General features: G+C 40.5%; 1 long non-coding RNA gene across 2 annotated transcripts in view; it reads right to left on the bottom strand.

Moving 5' to 3' along the window:
- LOC120400248 overlaps positions 1-14,572 on the bottom strand; it is a 39,840-nt gene extending 25,268 nt beyond the window's left edge. The window contains exons 1-2 of one of the 2 annotated variants that reach the window (XR_005595640.1): positions 14,437-14,572; positions 10,393-10,478 (exon numbers count right to left, since the gene is read on the bottom strand). This is a non-coding gene — a long non-coding RNA (uncharacterized LOC120400248). The remainder of the gene's footprint in view (positions 1-10,392; positions 10,479-14,436) is intronic. The other variant, XR_005595641.1, reaches the window with a different exon arrangement.
- Positions 14,573-20,236: the final 5,664 nt, after the last annotated feature.

Raw genomic sequence — 20,236 nt, 5'->3', positions numbered from 1 at the left:
GATGTACTGTTGCCTTGCACCTCATGGGTGAGAGACACTAGTGAAGAGAATGTGCAAAACACTAGTATTTTAAATTGTAGCATTTGACATGCTCCTTGCACTGGGGTGAATGATGGCTGAACATGCAGAAGAATGGTTATTTGGACCCATTGACTTATGGTTAGTCATTGGAATGCCATGGCCAGGGCTGAGCATGCTGATAAATTTTGTCTCTTTATTTCTTTGTGCCCCACCTGTCTGTTCTATCCATCTCTTGTCTCTTGTTTTATACTGAGGCCTGGTCTACACAAAATGTTTGTACCGGTATAGCTATTGCAGTGAGGGGTGTGATATGTTTACTGAAATAGTTACAGTGGCACAACCCCTCCTGGGTTTGCAGTCATACCTATATATAAGGGCCTTATATGGTATAGTTTATTCATCTTCTCTTATGGGAATTAGTTATAGCATAAGCACCTTTATATCAGTATAACTGCAACCACACTAGTGGGTTATACTGCTTTCAATATATTAGTCTAGTTTAAGTGTAGACAAAACTGTAAGGGAAAGGACAATCTTCTTATGTGTTTGTACAGTGCCTAGCAGAATGTGGCCCTGCTCTGTGGTTGGCATTTCCAGGTGCTACTGCAAAACACATTATTAGTAGTACTGTAGTAATATCTTTTTGAATGTATGGCCTCATTCCTATAATTGGAACTTTGCGGATGACCCCTGTATCCATATGGTTTTTGAGACATGGAACCAAGTGTTGGTTCAGGTTTCAAGAAGTCTCTCTCTCTCTCTTTTCTCAGTGTAGAAGATGCTGGCCTGACTCCTACATCACTTTGAAACTCTAAGTGTAAGAAGTCATTTACTTTGCATCGTGATCTCTAGAGTCAGGAAGCTTCTATCCTCTTCTGACTATAAATCAAGGACCGTGGATCAGCCGATTCCAGATTTAGTCTAACAGGAAGAGGAGTTTCATTTTTTTAAAATTCCAGTTGCATGTTATGGAAGTGTTATGGTGCTGTGAGGATAAATACAGTAAAGATGTGAGGTACTCTGATACTCTGGTCATGGGACCATATAAGAACTAAGAACTACGGAGATACACAGAATACCTCATCAAATGATAAATAATCATTGTAATATGCATTAGCAGCACCATGGTTCCAATGCATATTATGTACACAGAATAATGTACAAATTCAACATTGTGAGGTTCTGTTCTGTTCCACATACTGTGGGGTTTATTCCACCATCATTTGCATGCTGGGTATTAAAGATATTTGTCTGCCAAATTTCTTTACATAACGTATCTCTGTAAAATAACCACGTTTAAAATATATAGCATTATACTGCTGTCAAAATGCAAACACTGATATCAGTCTTTACAAGGGAAGGCATGTGATTTGCCCCAATTAATAAGGTACCCAATTAATAAATCTATTAATTCTGGCTGCCTTAATTTAAATATAGGAATACACACAACCATCACAAATGGATACAAGTCAGCTGAAGTTGTGCTCTGGTAACTGTTAGAAGGCAGATAACAGTACAGAAATATGCAATGCTTGTGACTGTTACTAAGCTTTGACAGTAAACATGCTGTACCAGCAGCATTCCTACGGCATATGCTGTCAATGCAATCACAAAACACAGCTAAAGTTCATTGTCTAATTTCCTGGCATGATGGGCACATTTCATATTTTCTCGGGCAAGGTAATAATTTGTTTAAGCCACCTGAAATGCTTCCCTTTATAGTTTTAAGATGAAAAATCTGGATCAAATTCCAGCCTGGGTTTTTGATTCCCATACATTTGACAATGTATATAGTCATCGTCAAGAAGGATCATATACATTTCTCCTTGTATATCTATTTTATTGTGTTTCTTACATACTGTCTAAACACAATACCAAAAGTAAAGTTAGCTGTGAATATGCCTGAATAATAATAAAATAATAATAACAAATTATAATAATTTTAATTTAATAATTTTAATTTAATAATTTTAAAATAATAATAATTATTATAAATAAATTATTATTATTATTATTATTATTATTTCCAGTATGAAAGTTCAGATTTTTTTTTAAATCCTTTCCTCCTTATTTCTTGCCATCTCTTCCTCCAATGCTGTCTCCCCAATGGTAGGCTGGTCCTTGGAATGTACAGTTACTGGGGAAAATTCAAATCCTATATATTTGAATCTGGTCAGAGAAGGACCCAGTCTGATCTCCTCTGGTAAAGAATTGCACAGCTAGAATCAGAATCCAAAAGCTTTACCCTTTGCTGAGCTAGCTGAGTTGCCCATGTAGTTTGGGTCTGAGGAAACTCAGACCCAGCCCACTAAGTTTATGGCTTGGCCTAACAATGGGCAGAATAATGATTCAGGTTATATGGAAGATGGATGGGTGGAGGAAAATATGCATGCATAAAACAAGGAAAGGACAAAGGCTATGAAGTGATCAAAATTTGAAGTGATAATCAACACAGCAAAGCCACTCATCAAAGCACATTCCTTAATGAAGGCCAACATGCTTAGGAAGGAAGCAATCAGAGAATATTTATCTTAGTTAAAAACAACAAGCACATCACTACAAATGCAAGATACAGTTGCTAAGAGGAATGCCACGTGCAGTACACAGCTAGATATACTAATAATCTTTGCTAGACAGAAGCTTTGGAAGAAAACTTTGAAGGCAGTGTCAGTCTTTTATTTCCTGCTGGTGTAACAGTCATATGGACTGAGGATGAAAAACCATTAAAGTACTGTTGTGCTGGAAGCAGAACAGTCACTTGCTGCATCTTCTAATAATTAATGACAAAATACCTGCAGTACAACCCATCGGCACTTGCCTACTTCAAACGGTTACTAAACTGGTACTTCTTTAAACATTCCTGATCCAAACTGACCTGACAGGCTTCTTTTTTTTCCCCCACTGGACTCCATCATCCAATTATAAACATGTAGCTTAGCCTGGCTCCACTTTAAAAAAAAATAAAGAAATGTTTTCAAGTTCTATTGGTATTTTCAAGTTTAATGCTGACATCTCTGCCTAAAGCTGTCTCCTAAACCAGTATGAGTAGTCAACATCTGCTCGGGATTATTTATTTATTTCCCATTGCAGAAAATTGGCAACTTCAGTGTCCCTAAGAGATGGATAATTGTAATTATCTATGATGCTGTGAAAACTGTTTTAATGGCTGAGCAGTTACGGAGGGCCTGAATTTATTTTCCCTCTTACAGCGTTTATGTTACAACTGTGGAAAAATAAAGTTTAGGATTTATTTGTGAGACTTTTGAGTATATTTTTTTCTCCGTTCCACTGTGAATGAAATCTTCTTCTATACTACTGTTATGTTCAGAAACCATTATTAAAAGAAATCACTTATTACTAAACTGGGTGAAACCATTAGCATTTAATGCCTCAGTCCTGCAATTTGTTGCATGTGGATGGCCTAATGCATTTGTTCAGAGTCCTATTGATTTCAAATGGGGTTCTGTGCCATCAGAGCACTGGACCCTCAAAGGACTGTCCTGAAAAACCTGTGGAGCTAAATTTTCTCCTAAATCATAGTAATCAAATAATTATGTGCAATAAACAAAATGGTAAAAAGCCTGATCTTTTCTTGCAATCACTTTGCAAACAGAAGAAAGGGCCAAATGGAAAAAGTGCATTGCTTGCAGTGAATGGCTTTGCCATTTCTACTCTTAATAAAAAGGAAACATCTCTAGAACATAAATCTGAGATCTCGCTAGCTCAGGAACTAATCCAAGAACACCCCTGGACTTCTCACTGTGATGGCCTCAGGTGAAGATGTGTGCGCCCTGACAGAAGAAAAGTGTCACACAGGTTGGTGGAGATTTGAATGGAGATAGGAAGGAGACATAAACGCTTCAAGGGACATAGAAAGTCTTGGAATAGAAAGGGTGTGCTGTTGGTGACATCAACAGAGTGATTAATTCAGCTGTAACCCTAGACTCCATTCTTGCAGGTGCAGACGTCACCTCACTTGGTTATCTTTGCAGGATTGGGTCCTTACATTGGAGCATTGAGAAGCTGCCTAACAGCAGACCTAACATACAGGGAAAGGACTTTGTGGAGCATAGAGTAGCATGGATTGATTGGGATTGGGAGTTCAGAACTGCTCGGAGAAGAGAGAATTTTGGTGGATACTCTAGAGGTTCTATTCTGATGTGCTAGCTGTATCTCAGCAGTGTTAAGTCTATATTATAGCAGATTAATATAAACATATTTGTTACAGTTTTATGTACTGAAAATAAGTTTAATATAACAGTTAATTTCTATTCTTTGTTTTAATTTAGGGGGGAAAAACATCTAACCAATCAAAAAAACCAACCCCCCCCTTCTCCCAACCCCCTCATCTTTTTCTCCAGAAGAAAGAGGAAAGGAGTAAACACCAATAAAATTATAGTCAACATATCAATATATCTATGTGGTGCTGCAGAGAACACAAGAAAGGGTCTATTGCGCTATAACAAGGCAGAGCCAAAACATCGGCAAGAATCAAAAGGCATGGGAGGCAAAAATAGTAAAAATAATCTGGAGCGAGTAGCCTGGAGAGATGTGACTTCCATAGTGCTGCTCACCCTCTGCTATAGACTGAAATACGCATTGGACGCTAAACCTGACAGAAAAAAGGCTGTAAAGGAACAGTGTGCCTGAAGAATATCCTTCTAGAAACTGGAGCTATGGACCAGGAAAAGATTATAGACCGAACCCTGCTTATTTGGTAATATTTGTTCTATACATGTGGTAAAGGGTACAGAATACTTTGAAAATATTGATACTATGGAAAGCAGGGTTTAATTTATGCTGAGGGCACAGCTTTACATTTAACATGTAGGAGCCCTGCCTCAGAACAGAGGCTGCATAGGAAATTGTGCACCTTTGACCAGCACCTCAGACTTTTGGAGCATAGTAGCTCACTCCAGGAGAGACTGATGGAGAGGGAGGGGTAGGCATACAGCACTGGCTAAGCTTTCTGTCACTGCAGACCCTCCATCCTGTGTTACACTGGTGGAATTTATGGCTGAAGCAAGTCTGTATAGTGTGAAATGCTAATGTAACCCAAATACATGAACTATAATCCATAGCCTGGAGGAAGGTCTCTTATCCTCACGTCTGGGAGTGTGCTACTTTTGTACTACTGAGTTGATTTTGCTAGTAAAATAAGGCAGCTCTGCTTCCAATCTTAGGTTTCCATTGTATGCATGCTCCTCTACTGAATTTCATAGGCCTTGGGGTTCCTCATTTTTTTTTAAGGGGGAGTCATGACAATGCTACAAGGTGATACTTCACTGCATATGAATCAAGAAAGCCAAATGCATAATAGAGCTTGATACACAGCATGACTGAAAACCCAGCTGACTTTGGATAGATGAGAGATTGTTTTGACTGAAATAGGCATGAATAGTCCCATAGGCCTAAAAGATTAGAGGATTTATCATTCTTCCAAGAAAATGATAGAAGTGGCTAGCTTTCTGGCCCACCTGTTGTGCCCATAGTAAAGAGGGATATCGTTTAATTTTCTTTCAGTTCCTCAGTTACTAGTGAGCTATTTTAGCTCTTAAAGGCCTAGCCTTTAAGTATGGAATCCTAGTGTAGAGTTCTTCTCCCAGGAGGGAAGAATTAGTAAACATATGTGAACCAGCTGGCTTATGAAAACTTTTATAAACTTTAGGGAAAGATGAAGGAAGATGGCTAAAAATGCTAGATTTTTAGGGAAAGGGTTGGGAAGCAAAATCATTAATTTGTCAAATCTCTTCTGTGTTGAGAGACAGTGGTTAATCCTTGATGGTTTTACTCTCTTAGCAAAGCTGAAGGTGGAGGCTGGAGTGGTGAAATATGAAGAAAGATAACCATAGATAATTCCACCGGCATGCTGATCTAAGCTTGTTAACCCCATGGGTTCTAAAGCTAAGGAGTTTCACAGAAGAAGAGTGAGAAGAGCCTTTTAAAGTTCCCGAGAGCAGGCTGTGGATAACTGGCTTGATGATCACTCCAGCTAAATTGGGCCTCTTTGGATGCCTTGCAACTTGCAAGTTGTGCAAAAGACTTGGTCTTTAACAAGACCTCTTGAGTGACTGTCTAGATGTTCCATCTTTACGATACCATATTTCTTCGCAGCAGGACCCATTATATGCTAACACTCACTTGATGAACTGTGGTAAATTAGAAAAGGTAAAAGACCATTTTCACGGCATGAGCCATACAAAAACGGTAAGACAACCAAGCCAAAAGTGAGAAGTCATGGTTATTGTTCATCTCTATGGCAGCACTGGAGTCACAAAGGGCACCAGTGTAGAGAGGAAAATGTTTTTAGAGCATTGGGAAGATTTTTGAAGAATAATCTCCCACCTCTAGTAAAATTACGTGTTGATTGAATCTGTAGAATTTTTCAGAGTCTCTCTGTATTCTGAGAACATATATATATATATATATATACACATATATACACGCACAGACTATTCTATAGTTTTTCTACCTATCAGACAAAACTTTATTTATTAAAGTGTCTCAGGAGTAAATGGACCTTCACAGAAGTATTGCTAGACTATCAGTGTTGGCCAGTTTCCAATGTGGGTAATTACATTCTGCCATCTAACATCCCTCACTAGTTTCAAATGGATTTGGTATTCTTCACTATTTCTCCTAAACTAGGAGTTCTCTATTTTATCCATACTGTACTCCTTCCCCTGCCTTTTCCATACTGGGACCACAACTGGACCTGCCTTACATCTAGCCAAGATCTGGCTGGGACCCCCTTCTCCAATTTTGAGATATGGTAAGGGAAGAACTGTTGTGACATCTGACACCTGCTCAAGATCCCTAAATTGAAAATACCTGTCCTAAATGATAGTATGTCTATTGTTGCTACCAAGAATGGCTTCAATATTGAATCTGGTTGGTTCTTGAAGAGTGATTGGCCTATGTAATCCACTGAATCACTTCAGCCAATAGAACTGCAGCATGCAAATTAGTTGGAGAGAAGGAGTTGTTATCACAATGGCACAGCTGAAGAATGACTTGAGCTACTAGCATGGCTCTAGGAGTATTGGTGTTGACTGAACATCTCAAAAATATTTCTGTAGATATTCATTCAAATAAAATAATTGAATTCCCTTCAGTAGCATTTTAACTCCCAATGTTTTTGCTTTCTGTGAATATTCTATAAACTGAACTTAATGGCAGGAATGCTTGTGGTAACAGTTGTTTTGATCAAATATTGCAGAATATTTGGAGGCCCAAAATACTGAATTCATAGTTGTAAATATCATTGTATATCTGCATATTTTCAATGAACTTTCTGTGAACAGTCTACATCCTTCCTCCAAATATTTCCCTTCACCAACAATACATCATTTGCATCTTACTCAGGATGAATTAGAACCCTTATGCTTTCATTCTTTAGTTGGGCAAAGTGAGAGCAATAAGACTGTGGAACTTGGATTCACTGAGAACAGCTAAGCTGCTGATGTACTGAGCCCACTGCCTATCATGCTGGCCAATATTGTCTCGTTGTTTACTTGTTCTCCTCTGACTGTATCCATCTGTTGTCTCTTGTCTTATACATAGATTATAAACTCTTTGGGGCAGGAGTTATCTTTTGTTTTGTGTTTGTACAATGCTCAGCAGAACTGAGTCCTGGTCCAGGACTGGGCTCTAGGTACTAGGATAATACAAATAGTAATACATAATAAATTACGAAGGCAATGTGCAGCTAATTATCACTACGAAATTAGTGACACTGCACTAAAATATCTCTCCTGTTGCCTTTTTCTATCCATGGAACAGGGAGGATGATGAGATGCAACCCTATATCATCAGCTCACTTGTATGAGCTTTCTGAATAATCCCCTATACAAAAATAGTACAGGGTGGGGCAAAGCCCTGTTATAAATTTAATGTTCAGTGAAATTACATTGAACTAGTGGAAGACATTTTTTTTTCTTTATTTTCATTTTTCAGTAAGAAATGGATTTGTATTCTGAACAGCCAACTTGAGGCTTTGTAGGTAATTTGTACATTGGATAACCCATCCGAATACAGGAACCTCAGAATTACCAAATCAGTTCAGATGTGGTCCATCTAGTCCAGTATCTTATTTCTGACACTAGCCACTACCTTTAGATGAAGGGAAAAGAAACCCTGTGATGGACAATTTTGAAATAACCTGTCCTGCCCACAGTCCCTTTCAATTAGTGGTTGTCTTATGCCTGGATACTACTCCAAATTTTGAAAAATTACAAAGGCCTTTTGCTACTCCATAACTTTACCAAAGTTGGAGAAGATTTGAAAAAAATACAGAGTGACGATAGAAGGAAAGAAAGAAAAAGAAAAGGGGGAAAGGATGGGGAAAAAAGTAAATCCTCAACGTCATTCATTTTACGGCAAGAAAATAAATAAATAAACAAGCATAAAAAAGGGAAAATGGGGGAGACAAGAGAAAAACAAAATTAGAATTTAAGCATCTCAACGTTTGATTGTTAATTAAAAAAAACAGTGCTCAAACACTGCACTGAAATGAACATTTTAATTTAAAACAAAAATAAATTATTTTCTCCTCTAGTTCAGGTCTTACATTTTTCAATGAAAAATTACAATAAAAAATAACATTCTGACCATTTTAAAAAAAAAAAAAACGATGAGATCTCATTTTTCAGTCTAAACATTTCGGCTAGCTTTATGTATCTTCTTATTCATCATCTCTTTAGTTTAAAGAATGACAATCTTTTCAATCTCTCTGCATGCAGAAGTTTCTCTTTGCCTCTAATCTAATCAGCTCTGAAATCATATTTATTCTGACATTTCGCACATCATAAAGTAACCTCCTACACAGATGAGTCCTAGGCACATGTCCTACATTTGGTGAGTTTGGGATAAGGGTTTCCCTTACACTGCAAGTAAGGCAAATTGAGGAATATGATGTGTTTTTGTATCCACTAGAAGACGTAGTCACTTTTCAGTGGCAGCCTAAAATGTATCATTGGCAGAGAATAAAGAGATGTGTAGACTGCCAGGTAGGAGATGGGGAAGAAATAACTCCCATAACATGCCATTTTCTTGATTTTAGTGTTTGAGGTGTGTGGATTTTACTCTGAAACCACCATGCCCAGGCTGTAATGAAACTTTTGTTTATGAGAATCTAGTGTGCTATTGTCTTTTCCTAGTACGTAATGTATCCATCTCCCAGTATATGTATTTCAAGTATTTGTTATGATGAATAATACCAGGAGGTATGAATTATATCCCCAACAGCCTCTTTAAAGAGAGTTTAAATGAACTCACAATATTATATTAATTACCATGAGAGCCAGGAGCCCATATGCCTTGTAATTTGTACATATGTTCCTTGGTTATTTGCTCTCCCCAAAGAAAGCTTTTCTATTAAAGCTGAATTTGTCATTTCCTATACCTATTGCTAATAGGGAAAATGTGCTATTTCCACTGTTTGAGGATTGCCTTCTTAGCTACTAGGAAAGATATAAGAATCCATTTAGGTGTTCATGCAGTGGAGGGGCTAGATTTTCCTTCCAGCAGGCCTAACAGACAGGTCTGGAGTATAGGAAAGATTCCTTTTTCCAGCATGCCTTTCTTTCTTGAACAAAAGCGCCCACCACATAGTCTCTGTGTTCTGAACAAAATGAAATAATTATATACATAAATTGTTGAGTAATGCCATTACTGGAGGGCACGTATCCACTGTTGAACTCTATCCTAACCCCCATTCTCTTTCCACCACTCCTCACTATAGCAAAAGCCTGGTAGAAGAGCTAGGCATTACACCAAGCTTTGAAGAGCAACCACCTCAGATTCCCAATATCAGCTGGGGGAAGTGACTTCAGCATATAAAGACCTTCAACTTAAATTGCCCTGCAAGCAGCCCAGGATGTTTCTGGGAACTGTTAACTCCAAATGCCTCATGTGCCTCATCTGCCATAGCGGCACATGGGGAGAAGGGTGGTTTCTCAGGTAGCCAGGATCCAAACAATGTAGGGTTTAATAGATGAGGGACACCACTTTCAGTTGTATGTTGAAGCAAACAGATGGCCAGTATAATCTTCAGAATATTGTGTAATATGCTCCAGGTGGCTCAGAGTACCAAATAACCGGGCAGTTGCATCCTATACTGTAATTAGTTGAAAATCAACTCTGTGTAGCACCCATTGCAGTAATGTATTCTGGATCTCTCAAGGCATAGGTGACTTTGGCAAGGTCCACATCAGACTGAAATGTCTGCATTTGTATTTCCAGGTAATTGAGGGCATTGACGCCTCCTGAGAATCCTAGAGCAATTGGGGAATGCAAACACCCCTACCTGGTGAATTTGTTGGATAAGGGATGGGTCAGGCACCATTCCTGCCATATCCCTTAAAAGCTTACCCAGTCCTCCAGATGAAATCTCTAGCTTGGCCAGACTGAGCTTTAAACCAACTTGCCTTTGTCCAAATCCTGGTATCAACTGGGCACTGAAAGAGAAAAAACCTGCACCTTATAGATCCTTGGAGCTTATGATATATTAGTAAATCTTTCACTGCATCTCCAGTGCAAATTCTCTACTGGTAAATAAGCTTAAAGTAGACTTGAATAATGAGGGACCGTTAAGATCTGTTAAAATTTCAGGACAAAGTCTTGGTTCCATTCTGGTCATTTTTACTTGCTCATTCAGTGCAAAGCGAGAGGTTTCTGGTTGTAAGTGGCCAGACTAGAATTTCCGTGGCAGAGGGAAACTCCCAATCTTTGTAGCCACCTTAACCCCCACAGTAGAGGGTATGCTGAGAGAGACAGGGGACATATTTGGTACAGGAAAGGGGACTTGATGGAGCTTTCTCCACTGGCATAAGATCCCTTAGGGGCCTTATGCTCTAACAATGGCATAAGTTAGAGCAGCCTCCTCGGTTGTTCTAAATCATGGCAGAGTCAGGAAGATGTAACCAGCTTGCTGGTGTCTAGCCTTCCTGCACTGAGCAGAGCTTGGCCACAGGGGAAAACTGAACTCCCTATTTCAACCACACTAAATCATATAAATGTGTGAAAAAGCCACTTGTGCCTGAAATTTCTTTCATGAAAAATACTGAGCAGAAGTTGCATGGTGCCTATCCACAGCGTGTGTCTTTTGTGGATAGGAAAGAGTGGGAAAGACAGTGGCATTGTAGAAGAGCGGACTCACTCCTGTGGTGCCTCCTGCTGGTGACTTCTGGGAATTAGCTTATTCCAACTCTGGAGCACCCTCTGCAGGCCAATGATCCACCTGTCCTCTGGCCCCCATGTCCTTCCCTGGACCCAGTGCCCTTTTAGCTGCCCCCTGGCAGTAACCCCTTTCTCTCAGGGTCTCCCCTCCCTGGGGAACCTCCACCCACTCTCCCCACCTCACCTCAGTACTAAGCTACTGCCAGTCATCATCTAACCCCACACCCTGGGGCAGACTGCAGTATCAACCTACACATCACTGGCAAGGTTGGGTTTGGACCTGCTGCCTTGGCCTACCCCCGGGCTGCCCTCTGCAACCCTCAGTACCTATTAGCCCAATGCTAGGCCGCAGCTTGGGGCTTTCCAGGCTGGAGCTCCCCAGCTCCTCTGCCTTTCCCCAGCTCTGCTCCACTCAGGTACCCTGTGTCTAGCACCCTGCAGCCAGGCCCTTCTCCCTCTACAGGCAGAGGAAGACTGACTGGGCTCCTGGCTCAGTGTCTCTTATAGGGGCCAGCTGGGCCTGATTGGGGCATGGCCCCAGCTGAGCCTACTTTCCCCTAATCAGCCCAGGCTTTTAGAGCTGCAGCCCTCTCCAGGGCTGCTTTTTAAACCCCTCAGGGCAGGAGTGGGTAACCACCCTGCTACAGGCATATTATTCACACATAGTAGTATACACAGTGATAATGATATACACATATACTTTTCTAATGGAGGGAGAAGGGAACAGGGAGGAAAAGTTGGGAAATAATTTTTTTAATTTATTTATCAGCTCAGAATATGCTGAGGATGGTGGATAACAGAGGAACATAGCTCTTGAGATTTTGGAGATACTTTCCTAATTGTATAAAAATGGGCTTGCAAGGGGATATGTGATCTTCACAAAACAGCAAGACAGGAACTGAAATACTGGATCAGACCACTTCTCCATCTTATGCAGAATCCTATCTCTGAAAGTGGCCTGTACTAGTTGCTTCAGAAGATGATGCAAGAAATATATTGAAGAGCTGTGGATTGACTCTTCATAATGGAAGTTTCTACCTGACTCTCATCAGTTAGTGGTTAGTTTATATTCTAAAGTATGAAAGTCTCTATTGGATTTTTTTCTTATCCAGCTGCTTATTCTTTATGGATCCTACTAAATTCTTGGCCTCAATGATATGTTGTGACAATGAGATCCACAAGAAGAAAAAGTATTTCCTTTTATCTTCTGCATTACTCTTAACTCTGGGTTGTGATTACAGGGCAGTATCAAACTCTCAGTAAAAAGCCATCGGGCTCCTTGACTGCACTTCCAGAAGAGTCCAGAAGCTATGAGAGCTGAAGAGTTCACCAACCCCCTTATCTGCAGTATCACATTTTTTTTTCTTTTTTCCTATTTTTGTTTTTTGTTTTTATTAGCTGGGAGATGCATTAGCCTTTTATTTTTAATTTTTAGGGTATTAAAGTGTGGTTGTGCATTTGCATGAGTGTCTGAGTACCTATAAAGTCCACAATGGATGGCACTAGAAAGAAAGTTCCTCAAGTTTAAACAGCCCTAAACCAAAGTCTCATAAAAATACTCAATTAAGTGTGTAGTGTCTTGAGAATCCAAAGAAACTTAAAGATGTCATTTCCAAACTGCCAAACAAGTGCTGATAAAACTTCTGCTTATCAGAGTGTTCTGTTCAGATATGTATTGTAATATCTGTTTGCAGAGGCAGGAGAAGGAAAAGGCCGGCCAGCCACCCCTGAAATCAGAAGGGGAAGCTTTTCAACTAGCTCTGAGATTATGGTTCAGACAGTAGAAAATAATTTGGTTTCAATATCAAAATATCCAACCGGCTCCTAATTTTCACTACCTTTGTTACATTTTTTTGTTGGGGTTTAAAAGCAGAAGGCCAGCCACTTTTTCAGATTATTTGCTAGAATTTATAAGGATTCATTATTTGTTGTTTTAATCTGTTGTTTTGAATAACTTGGTGAGTTAGTGCCAATCCAGTATTGCTGCTAATTTATTGATTTGACCTTGATAACATAATAGTATGACTTAATTTTTAGTTTAAGATTCTTAATAGTTGTTTAGTTTTAGTGATATGTTTTCTGATTTTATTTGTTCGCTAATTTTAATTTATAAAACTGATAATGAATCCCACGTTCTTTGGGGACCAGGGTGGATATTAGCCTGTCAACCTAAAAGCCTGACCAACTATCCGTAACTAGTCATAGATTCCTAGATTCCCAGATCAGAAGTGACAATTGTGATCATCTAGTCTGATCACCTGTGTAACACAGGCTGTGGAAAGTCCCCCAAATAATTCTTTTCTGAACCCTCTCCACTTTATCATTATCCTTCTCTAACTGTAGATACCAGAACTGAACACAGTGTTCCAGCAGCATTTGCACCACTGCCTAATACAGAAGTAAAATAACTGTCTACTCCTAATTACACTGTTTATGCATCCAAGGTCTGCATTAGCCCTTTTGGTCATGGTGTTGCACTGAAAGATAATGTTCAGCTGATTAGCCACCATGACCATCAAATCTTTTCCAGAGTCACTGCTTTCCTGGAGTCCACCATCACGTAACTATGGCCTACATGCTTTGTTCCTGGATGTTTATATTTACAGTTAGCTGTATTAAAATGCAGATTGTTTGCTTATGCCCATATTACCAAGTGATCCATATTGCTCTGTATCAGTGACTTGTCCTTTTCATTCTTTGCCACTCTCCCAATTTTTGTGTCATCCGCAAACTTCATCAATGATTATTTTATATTTTCCTTCCAGGTCATCTGCTAGAAGCACACCCTCTTTATGATCATTCCCTGTTTACAATTATATTTTGCAATTTATCAGTTAGTCATCTTTTAACCCATTTAATAGATGCCAGGTTAATTTAGTACTATACTTTGTTTTTAATCAAAATGTCATGCCACACCAAGGAATAGCTCAGTGGTTTGGGCCTTAGCCTGCTAAATCCAGGGTTATGAATTCAATTCTAGAGGATGCCCTTTAGGGATCAGGGCAAAAATCTGTCTGGGGATTGGTCCTGCTTTGAGCAGGGGGTTGGACTAGATGACCTTCTGCAGTCCCTGCCAACCCTGATATCCTATGAAATCTTTTACAGAAGTCTAAGTATATTACATCAACACTATTACCATTTTCAACCAAATTTGTAATCTCATCAAAAAAGATATCAAGTTAGTTTGACAGGATATATTTTCCATAAATCCATGTTTCTTGGCATTAATTATATTACCCTCATTTACTTCCTTATTGATTGAGTCCTGTATTTTCCCCTCCATTATCTTTCTTGAGATCAATTTCAGACTGACGGGACTATAATTAGCTGGGTCATCCTGTTTACTTTTCTCAAATATTGGTGCAACATTAGCTTTCTTCCAGTCTTCTGGAACTTCCCCAGGATTCTAAGACTTATTGAAAATCAATAGTGATTGTTTCTCACAATGGATAGGTAAGAGAGATGAGAGATAAAGCATTGGTTATATACCTCAGGTTGAAGTGATGACTGATCATTTTGATCATCACTAACGTTTTCCAAGGTGTGTTTATCTTTTTGTATTTTTGTCATGTGCTTATTTTGTCCTTCCACCATGTGTATTCCTATGCTTTTCTTCTCCACTCTTGTAGATAAGCAGACCATGGGGGTATTTCAGTGGTGGTAGATTTGTTTAATGGCTTTCCTGAAAGATTGGTTGGATTAGGTATGATTTGTCCTATTTCCTGTCAAAGGAAATAGCTGTTATTTTGCAGCAGCTTTTAATAAAGGCTTTCTATGAACTAGTGAACTGTGTTAGATTATATTCTTTTTACTACATCAGTAATGGAAAAGGACGCTCTGAAAATAAGGTGAAACAAAAGTTGCTTTTATGTCGAGGAATTATTTTGATTTTCTAGAAAACAATAAATATATCATCACAAGTTGCCATGCATTTACTTCTGAAAATGAAAAAGCAATATAGTTTTGCTCTTTGTAATTTTGCTTGACAATAATACATTATATATGCTATTGTTTATTAGAATTTTAAAGAAGACAGCAGCTAATTTATCTTGGATTTTAAATTTCAAAGACAACCTTTTTTAATAAACATAGCCAGGGTCTTTATCTGAAATACTGATAAATATACATATGGACATGCAAGATTTGCCACCCAAGGTTTGTTGAGCTGATAATGCACCACTGGGGCTGTTTGCTCCTCAAAATGTGTGCACGCGTGTGTGTGCGCACGTGTGTGTGTGTGATTAAATTATTCCAGTTTTGAAAGAAGCTATGTGGTATAGTAATAGATAGAAATGTCATATGAATAATGTTGATGCTATTGGTCCAACCAGTAGGATGGATGATGAGGTCTTTACAATCTACCCAATTTGTTATAATAATAGCACATCATTCTAGTCACGTAAGACAAGCTTCAACAAAGCACCTAAGTGTGTGTTTATTCCCATTCACTTCAAAATAATAGGACAGATAGTGTAATAAGCACTGGCCCCTTTCTACCACTCCAGAAGTACAAAGGAGCTGGAAACTTTCCATCACTGGAGAGCATAGAATTGCTCTGTCAGAGGGAAACTCATTGCTGTCTGGCTCTGAGGCTTGTCCCTGTCCCATTCCCCCTTTCTTAGAGTAGGGGCATAAGAGACGTGGCAGGAGAAGAGTATGCATCAAGGCAGACAGGCAAGCAGAAGAAATAGGCATGGCAGAGCTCCATTTTGCAATATCTGTGTTCCATCAGTGTAAGGACAATTAAGGATCCTGCACTTAGATTTGCCAGGTGTCTAGTTTTCAGCCAGAATACTTGGTTGAAAAGGCACCCTGGCAGTGCTGACTGGGCTGTTAAAACTCTGTTTGGCAGCACAGCGGGGCTGAGATAGTTTCCCTTCCTGCCTGGGCTCCGCGCAGCTCCCCAAAAGAAGCGGCAAGTCTCCCTTCTGGCTCCTAGGCATAGGGACAACCAGGGGGCTCCACGCGTTGCCTCCTCCCCAAATGCTAGCTCTGCAGCTCCCATTGGCTGGGAACCATGGCCAATGGGAGCTGCGGGGGCGGTGCCTGCGGATGGGGCAGTGCGCAGAGCTGTCTGGCCATGCCTTCACGTAGGAACCAGAGGGGGGACATGCTGCTGCTTCCAGGAGCTGCCTGAGGTAAGCGCTGCCTGAAGCCTGTACCCCTTCCTTCACCCCAACCGCCTGCCCCAGCCCTGATCCCCTTCCTGCCTTCTGAACCCCTCGATGCCAGCCTGGAGCACCGTCCTGCACCCCAAACCCCTTATCCCCAGCCCCACTCCACAGCCCACACCCCCAGCTGGAGCCCTCACCCCCCCATACACCCCAGCCCCCTGCCACAGCCCAGAGCCCCCCTCCCTCACTCCAAATCCCTCATCCCCCTCCTGAATCCCAGACCCCTCATCCCTGGCCCCACTCCAGAGCCTGCACCCCAGCCAGAGCCCTCACCCCCTCCTGCACCCCAGCCCTCTGAGCCAGCCTGGTGAAAATGAGCGAGGGAGTGAAGGTGGGAAGAGTGAGCAACAAAGGGAGGGGGGATGGAGTGAGCAGGGGGGACAGGACCTCAGAGAAGGGACAGGGCCTCAGAGGAGGGGTGGTGCCTGGGGCCAAGCAAGGGTGTTCCATTTTGTGCAAGTAGAAAATTGGCTACCCTACCTGCATCAGAGGCACAAATACTAGCTCTGACTCTTGGCTAATCACGAAAATGAGACAAGGGAGCAAATCAGGCCTATTGTCTTCAATGAGACTTAAGCATGGACAGAACTAGTCACATAGCTACTTAAAGTTAAGTACATTTCATTCATCAGGGCCATTGACCGTGAACATCGAATGTTAATCTCATGCCCAGATAGTTAAAATCCTTTCCCAATATTTGGAAAAGAAACATATTGAAAAGCTCATCATTCTCAGGATATGTCTACATTGCAGTCAGAAATCCACGGCTTCCCCACACCAGTTGACTCGGGCTTCTGGGGCTCAGGCTCAGGTGCTGATTAATTGCAGTGTAGACCTTTGGGCTCAGGCTGCAGCCAGAGCTCTGGGACCCTCCCACATTGCAGGGTCCTAAAGCCCAGGTCCAGCCCAAGCCTGAACAGCTACACCACAGTTAAACAGCCCCTTAGCCCAACCCCCGCGAGTGCTAGTCAGCTGGTATGGGCCAGCTGTGGATTTTTAATTGTCAGGTGGATTTATCCATAGTTACTGCTTGTCATGAAATGTAGCATTAGGTTTCTTGATGTTTATTTCAGTCCAGAAGGTTTTGCGTAGTCCTCTAGTCAGTAACAATTCTCCTGCAGAAACTTCAGTTTCCCACAGGAGTATGAGCAAGTAACCAAAGGATAATATTTGCAAATTAAAAAATCTTTAATGTTGTTTGTGTGGCTGTGTGTGGGTGGGCAAGAGTGAGAGCGTGGGCAAGAGAGCATAAGATATATGCAAATTTCCTAAGGCTAAACTAAACAGAAACAGTCATGGGTGATGATGATTGCAATAGTGTCTAGGAGCCTCAGGCATGGACCAGTACCCCACTTTGCTAGGCACCATACAGACAAAATAAAAAGATGGTTCCTGCCCCAAAGAGCATACAGTCTGCCCAGATCCCCCTTTTTGGCTACCAGTATTTGTTTAATCCAGTTAATTCTTATTGCTGCTCTGGGGCAAGTATTAAGTTCTCAAATCTACATCATCATATTTCTTTTAAAGCCCATAGCTAGCAGAACTGGGAATAAATATCATCACTCGATCAAGTCAAATGCTTTTATAGCATCGGATGAGAGAATTATAAAAGACGTAGGAAACTGAACTGAGTGGATCAGAACAAGTGAATTTGCTTCAGGAGAGTTACTGGACTCTTTCTAAAGATTAATGGAGCTGTTTAGTGAATCTCTGTTTATTTTGAACCCACGTTCTGTTAGCTGATCACCACATTTAATGTAATAACAGACATGCAAAGAATGTTAGTTATATGAGCAGGGATTGTAATGAGGTCTATGACAATCATTCACACCACTATTTGAAGAATGTATCAATTTGGGGACAAGTGCTTTTGACAGTGTACCCCATAAGGCTTTATGGGGTGGGGGTGCTCATAAATGATATGTATGATATACGTAGGGTTTTGCTACATATGCCATGTAACATATCTATGTAAAGGTTATGATCTACTGGTTATGTTCATCCTAGTTGTATGCAGGCACTTTGTGTGTTCAAAGTTATGAACATTGGCTGTATAATTGCTTGATTTCTAAGTAGCCTTAGTTAGAACATTTGGTCACTTCTTGGGAAAGGAATGTGCAAATTAAGTGCTCAATCCGGAAGCACTTAACAGACAAAAAGCTTGGAAGGCTCCAATCCACATAAGAAGTCTTCCTGGAGACGTACAAGATACCATGTGGAAATTGGCTTCTGCCTGTAAAGACTGAGTCATGCATGGACATGTGACTTGCCCAGGTGACTCCAGAACTCCATCTTGGAACTGGACTTTGCATAGGAGTAAGGAAGGGGGTCTCCACCCACAAGAGAAAGTCTATTTAAACCCATGAGAGACCCCTCCATTTTGTCTTCAGCTGGCTAAAGAAGGAGCCTCTCCACCCCCACAGGATACTTAAAGGAAACTGGAAGAAAGGACAGTAACTACAGGGGGCGTGAGTGATTGCTGGACCCAGGCTAAAAGGAGATTAGCCTGTAAAAGGGAACATTCTGGAACTGGTGAGGATCCTATCTGTATTTAGTTTGATTAGACATAGATTTGCGCATTTTATTTTATTTTGCTTGGTAACTTACTTTGTTCTGTCTGTTACTACTTGGAACCACTTAGATCCTATTTTCTGTATTTAATAAAATCACTTTTTACTTATTAATTAACTCAGAGTATGTATTAATACCTGGAGGAGCAAACAACTGTGCATATCTCTCTATCAGTGTTATAGAGAGCGAACAATTTATGAGTTTATCCTACATAAGCTTTATACAGGGTAAAATGGATTTATTTGGGTTTAGACCCCATTGGGAGTTGAGCATCTGGGTGCTAAAGACAAGCACACTTCTGTGAGCTGTTTTCAGGTAAACCTGCAGCTTTGGGGCAGGTAATTCAGACTCTGGGTCTTTGTTGAAGTAGAGAAGAGTGTCTGGCTCAGCAAGACAGGATGCTAAAGTCCTGAACTGGCAGGGAAAACAGGGATAGAAGTAGTCTTGGCACATCGGTTGGCAGCTCCCAAGGGGGTTTCTGTGATCTATCCTGTCACAGTGCTCTCTTAAGATTAATAGGGTGATTTATCTCTGTGGGATCTGATATCCAGCTCTTGTTCTTAAGGTCTCCTGTATTATCCAATACTAAATCAGCATCTTTCCTGAGCTCAATGATTTCTTTGTGTCTTCCATGCTCTTGATTCCAACATAGCTGATTTTTTTATTTCTGCTACCTCCATACTTGGATCCAGTGTGTCAGCGTGGACAGTGATAATGGCCATGCGGCTTTTGCATTTCTCTGTTCAGTGAAAGATTACCATCTGTGAACTTTTTATTTCTTTGAACATTTCTTCAGTACTGTTGCACTTCACTGCTTGTTTATATGTAGAGATCCAGAGACCAGGGCCCAGATCCTCAAAGGTATTTAGGCACCCACTGGGAGTTAGGCACCTCTCTACCTTTGAGGATCTGGGCCCAGGTTGCTTTCTGAATGAGAGAGGGCACTCACTATCATGCGTAAGGGAGATTCATCTTTCTCATTGAAATTCAATATATTTTTTTTTAGAGAGAAGACTTTAATCTCATTATCTCTGTGATGCTGGCAGGCCTGATGCCAGCTCCTGCCCAGGCATTAGCTAAGAACTGACAGCCTCATAGCTGGACACCAGACCAGGTCACCTGAATGTTAGTTTTGGTCAAAATAGGTATTCATCTTATAAGAATGTATTCAGTGTTTTGACTCTATGAAATGCTTGTCATTTTCTGCATGCATTAATCTCACTTGTCATAGCTATATCTCATGTCATTAGGTAGGAGTTAAGTGTTTGCTCTGAAACTGTAAACCCCCATAG

The sequence above is a fragment of the Mauremys reevesii genome, linkage group 3 (assembly GCF_016161935.1).
Source record: "Mauremys reevesii isolate NIE-2019 linkage group 3, ASM1616193v1, whole genome shotgun sequence".
Taxonomy (NCBI): domain Eukaryota; kingdom Metazoa; phylum Chordata; order Testudines; family Geoemydidae; genus Mauremys; species Mauremys reevesii.
The sequence above is the reverse complement of the archived record's forward strand: the minus strand, read 5'-3'. Positions and strand labels throughout refer to the sequence as shown.